Below are 8,635 nucleotides of genomic sequence, written 5' to 3'. Positions count from 1 at the left end.
GAATAAGCGACTACTTGGTTTTTGCTTGAGCCTCTGGTGGTGAGAATAGGGACTGCAGTAGCTGACCGGAGGGTCAGAAACATGGGTTCGTGGAACAGGAGGGCACATACAAAAATGTGGTCAGACAATCCAAGATCAGGGCAGGCAACACGGAATCAGTAGATATAGCCGAGGTCAGGCAGGACAGGAAAACTGCTGGGATGGTAGCAGGAAGCAGAATATGGAGAAAAGCATGGACAAAAAAGGTAGGAACCAACGCTTGGGCAAAGAGTGGTGAGAGGAGGTACCTTAAATTGAGCCTGTTCACATGGGATAAGCCGGGGAACTTAATATCTGCAGGACACAGTAGGGTTAAATTCCTGCAGAGGCTGGCCATGCCCCCCTAAGGCCAAATCGAAGCAGCATGCATTTTTAACAGTGCAGAGGAGTACATCGAAAGACAAACCTCAGTGAGCAGACAAGATGCGAGGAGGAGCCACGTGGCGACCATGGTAAGTTGGGCGGCACTGAGGAGGCATACAAATTACCGCCGTGAAGTTCTGAATTTTCCATGTATCTTTTTTAGCTCACTCAAATGGGAGTTGAAAGGTATGGGCTAATCAGCAGTTTAATAGTGTTCTGACACCATGCAGCACCGCCACTGAGAGCCCCACTGCCAGGAGGAAATTAAACGTTTGGCTTCCAGTCATAATGGTGGCACCAACGTGGGTTGAGTCACCGCTCTGTAAATAGAGAGCAATGGCGGTTACAGTGACTGAGCAGTGACTGAAACTGTGCCGGTGTCTCCCCTATAACGGGAACCCGAATGCTGCCAGGCGCAATAAAATTCATTTCCTTCCGGCAGCATGGGTCTAAGTACAGGCGCCGAGCACGTTCACAACGCAATTAACTTGCAGATTAACCCCACATCTACAGGTTAATAGCGTTATTTTACATGACAGATTTTCTTTAATAGTGGTCTATAAAATGTGCCGTTTCATCAATGTGTTTTCACAACATGTAATTGCCCCAAAAATGTGCGACGTTTGCCATTATTAAGCCAGTCCTGGTCAGCACCACAAAATTGGGCGTAGCTTAGGAAGAACAGGACGTTATGAGGTCCACCCAGCAAATTCATGAAAGTTCATGCCAGTTTAGTGCCATAAATTATTCCAGAAATGAACTACAGTCAAAGTAACATTTCTGGCGAAGTCACACGGCAGTTGTAAGATGCGCCTTATTCATTAATAGGATTGTGCTTCTTAATAAATTGTGCGCACCTTACTTCTTCTTTGGCCACGGCCCCACTATCAGTATGTGGTCAGTATTTGGTCAGTATTTTTTCTCAGGAGTCGGAGCCAAAACCAGATGAGGAACAATCAGAGAAAACGTATAATAGAAACAAGTCACCAATTCTGCATTTATCACCCACTCCTGGTTTTGGCTCCCACTCCTGAGAAAGAATACTGACTGAATACTGATAATGCGGCTGTGGCCTTAGACTGACATACAAAATTCCAGTCTTAGGCTCTGTGCCCACGTTGCGGAAATGAAGCATATTTTTTACGCTTCTCCCTGGCAGGAAAAATGCATGCGGATTTTACATGAGTTTTTCCCGCCAGGTAGAAGCGTTTGTCAAGCGTTCTTCACATGCATTTCCGCATGCGGGTTATCAAGCGCTTTTCCAGGCGATTTTAGCATCACTTGGAAAAGTGCTTGACAACTTGTTCACACTATATAAATCCATACAACCGGCATGGATTTATAGTAGTGTGACCAAGTTAGTTAAAAAAAAGAATAAGAATGGTGAAAAATAAAAAAGTTTATACTCACCTTCCGATGTCTTCCCGGTGTTTTTTCTTCTCCGTCCGGTGTCTTGCACTGCTCGCGGTGGTGTGAAGGACCTGCGGTGACGTCATTGAGCCATGTAATGGGTCACATGACTCAGTGACATCATGGCAGGTCCTTCACATCAACGCGAACATTGCAAGACACCGTCCCGGAGCAGACAAAACACCGGGAAGACATCGGTAGGTGAGTATAAACTTTATTTTTTATTTTAAAATTATTTTTTTTTACAGTTTCTATGGTACCCGGGTCTGGAGGAGAGTCTTCTCTCCTCCAGACTTGGGTATCATCCGCACATAGAAACGCATAATAACCATGTATACAAATGTACTGACACGGATATTATGCGTTTCAATGCAAGTCAATGGCGGCGATTACGCTGCGTGTCCGCAAAATTAATGGACATGCTGCGGATTTTTGAGCGCAGCATAAACGCTGCGGAAAAATCCGCAACATGGGCATTGAAAGTGCGGCTTGTCATTGGGGACCATGGGGGGCGGATTACCAAGCGTTTCCCAAGCATTTATGCTGCGGAAATTCCGCAACATAAATGCTTGTAAAACGCTACGTGGGCACACAGCCTTAAAGCGTAACCATTTTAATTTTGGTTTATAATTCAATAGTGCACATGAAAATAAGCAACATTATAATTTATCTGCTTCTTTCTCCTCCTGGGCAGATCGTTCACTCTCAATTTCTTAGTAAAAGCTGGCTTCAGTGAAGACAGATTTTCCCATTACTGAGATAGGAGATGACAATTGGTGCTTATAAAATTCTATGGGGAGGGGAGGAGCTAGAGGCTGACCCAAACATTCTCCAAATTCTCCATAGAACTTTGAGCACCAACTGTCATCTCCTGACTCAGTAATGGGAAAATCTATATTCACTGAAGAAAGATTTTACCCACGAGTTGAGAATTTTAAGAACGAACAGTCCGCAAGGAAAAAAAAAACAAATTTATCCAATGAGATTTATTAAAAGGTTTCTTATTTTCACATGTATTACTGATTTCTAAAAAAAAACCTGATGGTTATGCCTTTTTGAAAAAAAAAACAAAAGCAAAAAAAACACTTTGTTGCCTGCAAGATAAAAAGAATGCATGTAGAACACAACAAAAATTTTGTCTAATTTTCTATGGAGCCCCTGATTTTTATTTCCATTCGAAGCAGCAGGTTTGGCACTTTTTTGTTTGTTTGTTTTTCCTTTTTGGAGTTACTGATTTTTTTTTTTAATTCCAAGCAGCATACTTTAGGAGTGACGTTTTTTTTTTTTTTTTCCAGGCTTTTCAATAAGCTTCTCCATAGAAAATAAAAGCATAAAAATGCATTTTGGTATGTAAAAAAAAAAAAAAAAACAGCACAAAAAAGTATCTAAAAATACAGAAGCCAAAAAAGCCCATCAACATAAAAAACAATGTGGGAAGATAACCTTAGTGGAAATGAATATATTGCATACAGTATGCAATAAAATAAAATGTAATTAACAAAATATAGAGGAGGGAATAGTTTCACTGCTGACTATACAGTAAGTAGGCTGGATAGGTTTCCTGGAGAGCGGAGAAGAATGTAAAGTCTATAATGCTACTTCCTGATCAGATGGGGGAGGACAACCCAAGAGAGAGGACATAGTCTAAAACCCCTGCTGCTTGCAGGAGACAACTTTACACCCTCCAGGTAACATTTCCTCCCCCGGTTGCACACCTGTGTGACATATCCAGGTGAGCGCTATGTATTATTTTGGAAATTCTTCCTTCTGACTTCAAAATTCTTAAAAGGTCGCTGCACCTATATCAATATGATCTGCTACTGAATGCAATCAATGACGTTATGAGATGTTTTAGCTGTGTTCGATAGATCTAGATACAATCGAGATAAGTGTCTGATCTTCTGATCCTACATTCTTTATTCTGTGCTTTTCCAAGCTGCTCGCTCTTTCACAATATTCACGCAGTGTCATGGTGGAGGTGGAGTTGGGGTGGGTGTGTAGTGTATACAGGGACAGTAGTGTTTATAGGAAGCATTAAGAGCATACAAAAGGTTTTCTGGTGAACTCATGATGAGAACAAAGCGGAAGAAAACATTCAACTGGACAGATGTGAATTTTCTCTAAAATACATATATATATATCTTAAAAAAAAAAGTGAATAAAGTTTTAGAACTGTAAACTGGGAAAGTTGGATGACAACCAATGTGGCCACCACTGCAGCTCTATTAAAGGTTGTCAACCAGCTTCCTTAGGGTTATGTACGAAAAAATCTGTACGGCAAGGCATTAACATTGATCTTTAGGATAGGTCAGCAATGCCTAATCGGTGGGGGTGCGACACCTGGCATCTTCCCGGTGTTGGTGGCAGCTGCTCAGTTGCGGAGCTACAGAGCACAACTCCATTAACTGTATGGTGACAGCTGGCTATTGCATATCTGCCCCCTATCCTAATCGATACGATGTGCAGTATGCGGCCGCAGACAACATAAATGCAATTCATTTATGGGAATGCACTGGCTTTTGGGCTATGTCTTACCTAAGGCCATGTTCAGTATTCGGTCAGTATTTTACATCAGTATTTACAGTATAAGCCAAAATCAGGAGTGGAACAATCAGAGGAAAAGTATAATAGAAACACGTCACCTCGTCTGCATTTTCACCCACTACTGGTTTTGGCTTACAAATACTGATGTGAAATACTGAACTGATGTCCGAACAGGATATATTGTAAGGCTAAGAGCCCACGATGCAGAAATGCTCCGGATTTTCCCTGAGCATTTCTGCATCTCCTTGTCAGAAAAAACGCATGCGGATTGTACATGCGGATTGTACATGCGTTTTTCCTGCCAGGAACATGCGGATGTGAAGCGTTCTTCACATGCATTTCCGCATGCGTATTGACAAGCGCTTTCCAAGCGATTTTAGCATCACTTGGAAAGTGCTTGACAACTTGGTCACACTATATAAATCCATGCAACCGCCATGGATTTATATAGTGTGACCAAGTTAATAGTTGAAAAAAAGATTAAAAATGGTTAAAAAATAAAAAAAATAAAAATTATACTTAACTTCTGATGGCCCCCGGACTTTTCTCCGCTGCATCTGGTCTATTCTACGGCTCGCGGTGGTCTGAAAGGACCTGCCATGACGTCATTTACTCATGTGACAGGTCACGCGACTGCCGACGTCAGCGGTCGCGTGACCCGTCACATGACTAAATAAAGTCATGGCAGGTCCTTTTAGACCACCGTGAGCCGCAGAAGAGACCGAACACAGCAGAGAAAAGACGGGGCCATCAGAAGGTGAGTTGAATGTATTTTTTTATTTTAATTCTTTTTCTTTACAAGTACTATGGTACCCGGGTCTGGAGGAGAGTCTCCTCTTCTCCAGACCCGGGTACCATCCGCACATTGAAATGCTTAATATCCACATGTGCACATGTAGTCATGCGGATATTAAGTGATTCAATGCAAATTAATGGCGGCGAAACCACCGCGTTTACGCAAAATAGTTGGTAGTGCTGCTTATTTTTCCCCAATGATAATCCGCAGTGGAAATTTCCACAGCATGTGCACAGCACATGCAGATTATCATTGGGGAACATGGCAGGCCTTCCACCAAGCGTTTTTAAGCGTTTCTGCAGCAGAATTGCCGCTGCGGAAACGCTTAAAAAACGCATAGTGGGCACACAGCCTAATAGATGCTCATTAGTGATGATCGAGTGTGCTCTATTAACCCCTTCAAGAGCACGCTTGGGTGCTCGCCGAGTATTTTGGCTTGCTCGACATTTCTTTTAAGCTAACAAGTGTCAAGGCTGTTTGACAGCTTTGACACTTGCAGAGATTGCCTGTCTAACTGTAGTGCTGATTCCCAGGCACCGTCTGTGTTATTCTGATGCGGCACACGGGCCGCACATGGTTGCCACACGTGTGACACACTCGGTTTCATGGGACACTGATATCTCCGGTACCGGAGATATGCAGATGTGTGAAACCAGCCTAAAGCAGTAGTCGCAGGATTTATACCTGTGCTGACAATCAGTGATTACATCAGCATTGTGTCATTAAACAGAAATACATGGAAGGAGCATCAAACACAGCGATCAATCACTTTTTTATGCACTTGCATGTTTTTTTCATTTTTTTTTTTACATTCACCACTGTAAAGCCTTTTACATGTCAGAGTCTCAAGTACATGTGGTGATAGTTCTCACACATACTGGAGACACTGACACACATTCAAATGAATGGGTCTGCGCACGTTAGTGTGTTTTCACAGACCGTGTCTGTGGGCAAAACACACTGACATGTCTGTTTTTTGCACGCTGCACAGGCCGCAAAACGTCCCACACTGATCACACATGGTTGACATCAGTGTGAAACATACTGCCGCCTGGGAATCAGCAGTCCACTTCATGCTGTTCCCCGGCACTGGGTGCTGGAGCCTAGTCTCATCATTGTCTCCGGCTTGTGTTGCGATCAGCGCTAGCAAGAGACAATGTTGAAATTTGTAGTCAGCCCCCGCTGACTACATAGAGTGTAATATTAAGAATAAAATAAAAACACATTATACTCACCTTCACACCAAATTCCCTGAAGCCATTGTCCCCTGTAAACAAATTAAAAATAAAAAAACACAATATCGTTCACCTGGCCGAAGATGAAATAATCCAGTGTCCAATGCCATAATCCATCTGTGCAACATTTCTTCATCAGAGTTCGCAGTGGCTTGAGGCGACCGCTCATGCTGAGGAGCACGGGAGAATGACTCGATCCAGTGGGTGGGCCCCTGAACTGTGCTGAGCTCATTGAGTTCAGTGCAGTTCAGGAGCCCGCTCGCTGCATCGAGTCCCTCTCTCATGCTCCTCAGCATGTGCAGTCGCCTCAAGCCACCGCACATGCTGACGAAGAAATGTCATTTGGAAGAATTACGGCTTGGGGCACTGGATTATTTTATCTTCGGACAGGTGAGTGATATTGTTCTTTTTATTTTTGGTTTGTTTACAGGGGACAATAGCTTCAGGGAATTAGGTGTAAAGGTGAATATAAGTTTTTAAAAAAAATGCATTCTTAATTTTACACTCTATGTAGACAGCGAGGACTGACTACAACTCTCAACATTGTCCCTTGCTCGTGCTGATCTCAGCGCAAGCAGGGGACAATGATGACAGATTGCTCCAGCACCCGACTTTGGGAACAGCGTTAACTGTACCGCTGTTTCCCAAGCGTCGGTACGTGTGATAATAATGCAGCACAGGGTTGTTACATGGACATCTCATGTACCGGAAATATCAGGATGTGTGAAAGAGGCCTAAGGTGCAGTTTAAGGTTTCCAGACCTCTTTGCTTGATTCATCATTTGCAAATTACTCCAGTTCCTGCTAGATTTGTTATATTTTGGCAGAGATTTTCAGACATTTAGTGAAACAAGCAATGTTTTGTGCTAAAACGTTGCAAAACAAGTTAGACACAAAAAAAAAAATTTTGCATCAAACCTATTTTGATTAATTTGGAGCTACAAAAAGGCAGAAAATATCACAAGACAATAGAAAAATGACTTCAAAAATATCTCAAATAATGAATCGGGCCTATAGCTTTTTTTTAGAAAAAAAAATCCAATCAGAACACTTGACATCTCATTTTTTATATTAGTCTGCTGATCAGTGCTTATTATAAGATATATAAATATTATAAGCCAAACATCGGACTCAGATACCGTTTGACGCTACATACAGATTACTATTCCATGTCCTTTAAAGCTGTGTGCCCATGATGCGTTTTTTAAGCATTTCCGCAGCAGCAAAAAGGCTGCAGAAACGCTTAAAAAATGCTTGGTAGAAGGCCTGCCATGTTCACCAATGATAATCTGTATGTGCTGTGCACATGCTGTGGAAATTTCCGCTGCAGATTATCATTGCGGAAAAATCCGCAGCACTACCAATTACTTTTCGGAAGCGCTGCGTTTTTGCCGCCATTGAGTTGCATTGGAACGCATGTCATCCGCATCACTGGATCTGTACATGCGGAATCCAAGCGTTTCAATGTGCGGATGGTACCCGGGTGTGGAGGAGAGGAGACTCTCCTCCAGACCCGGGTACCATAGAACCTGTAAAAAAAAGAATAAAATAAAAAATAAATATTTTATTTAACTTCTGATGGCCCCCGGTCTCTTGTCTTCCCTTGACGGCCGCTCGCGGTGGATTGAAGGACCTGCGCTGACGTCATAGTCATGTGACGGCAGGTCCTTCAGTGTAGTGTACCGCGAGCTGCCGGCAGCCAGGACGGAGCGACGCAAGACTTCATATCCGCATGTCCCTGGCGGGAAAAACGTATATACAATCCACATGTACAATCCACATGTGTTTTTTCTGCCAGGGAGAAGCAGAAACGCTCAGGAAAAATCGGGAGCATTTCTGCATCGTGGGCACATAGCCTAAAGGAGCAGTGTAAATCTCTTGTCGGTCTATTCATTAGAGATGAGCGTTGTTCGACTCGAACTGTTCGCCAATCTCAAATTCGAGCTGTTTTGGGCGGTGTTCGAGCCATTCGGCGAACACGAACAATTTGAGAAAAATCCGGCTGTTCGAGGTTATGTTCGATAACTGTTCGTGCACCAAAATCATAACTGGATTTTTTCTCAGTAATGATGAAAATTAATGTTAATACGTAGTTTGAGTGTACAGTGGGGCGGGGGGAGGGGCAGGGGATGGATCTCTGCAGGAATAATGAAGATCTCCATTTTTTTTTCTCTTTCCCGCATTTACAGTGGGGAGGTGCAATCTGTCAGCCTATCAGCAGCGCACACACGGAGCGAAGTGCTTTTTTT

General features: G+C 43.0%; 1 protein-coding gene across 4 annotated transcripts in view; it reads left to right on the top strand.

Moving 5' to 3' along the window:
* Positions 1-3,352: 3,352 nt before the first annotated feature.
* The window catches only part of LOC141154977 (cytochrome P450 2A5-like), a 70,649-nt gene continuing 65,366 nt past the window's right edge, over positions 3,353-8,635 (top strand). For 2 of the 4 annotated variants that reach the window (XM_073641562.1, XM_073641560.1), the window contains exon 1: positions 3,376-3,544. The gene's annotated coding sequence lies outside the window, so the exon portion shown is untranslated. Of the gene's footprint in view, positions 3,545-8,635 lie in introns of all 4 variants that reach the window. The other 2 variants (XM_073641561.1, XM_073641563.1) reach the window with 2 other exon arrangements.

This window comes from Phyllobates terribilis, unplaced genomic scaffold, assembly GCF_046119375.1.
Source record: "Phyllobates terribilis strain yellow unplaced genomic scaffold, ASM4611937v1 Scaffold_7__3_contigs__length_470593459, whole genome shotgun sequence".
NCBI classification, from domain to species: domain Eukaryota; kingdom Metazoa; phylum Chordata; class Amphibia; order Anura; family Dendrobatidae; genus Phyllobates; species Phyllobates terribilis.
Note: the sequence above shows the minus strand (reverse complement) of the source record. Positions and strands in the feature narration are given on the sequence as shown.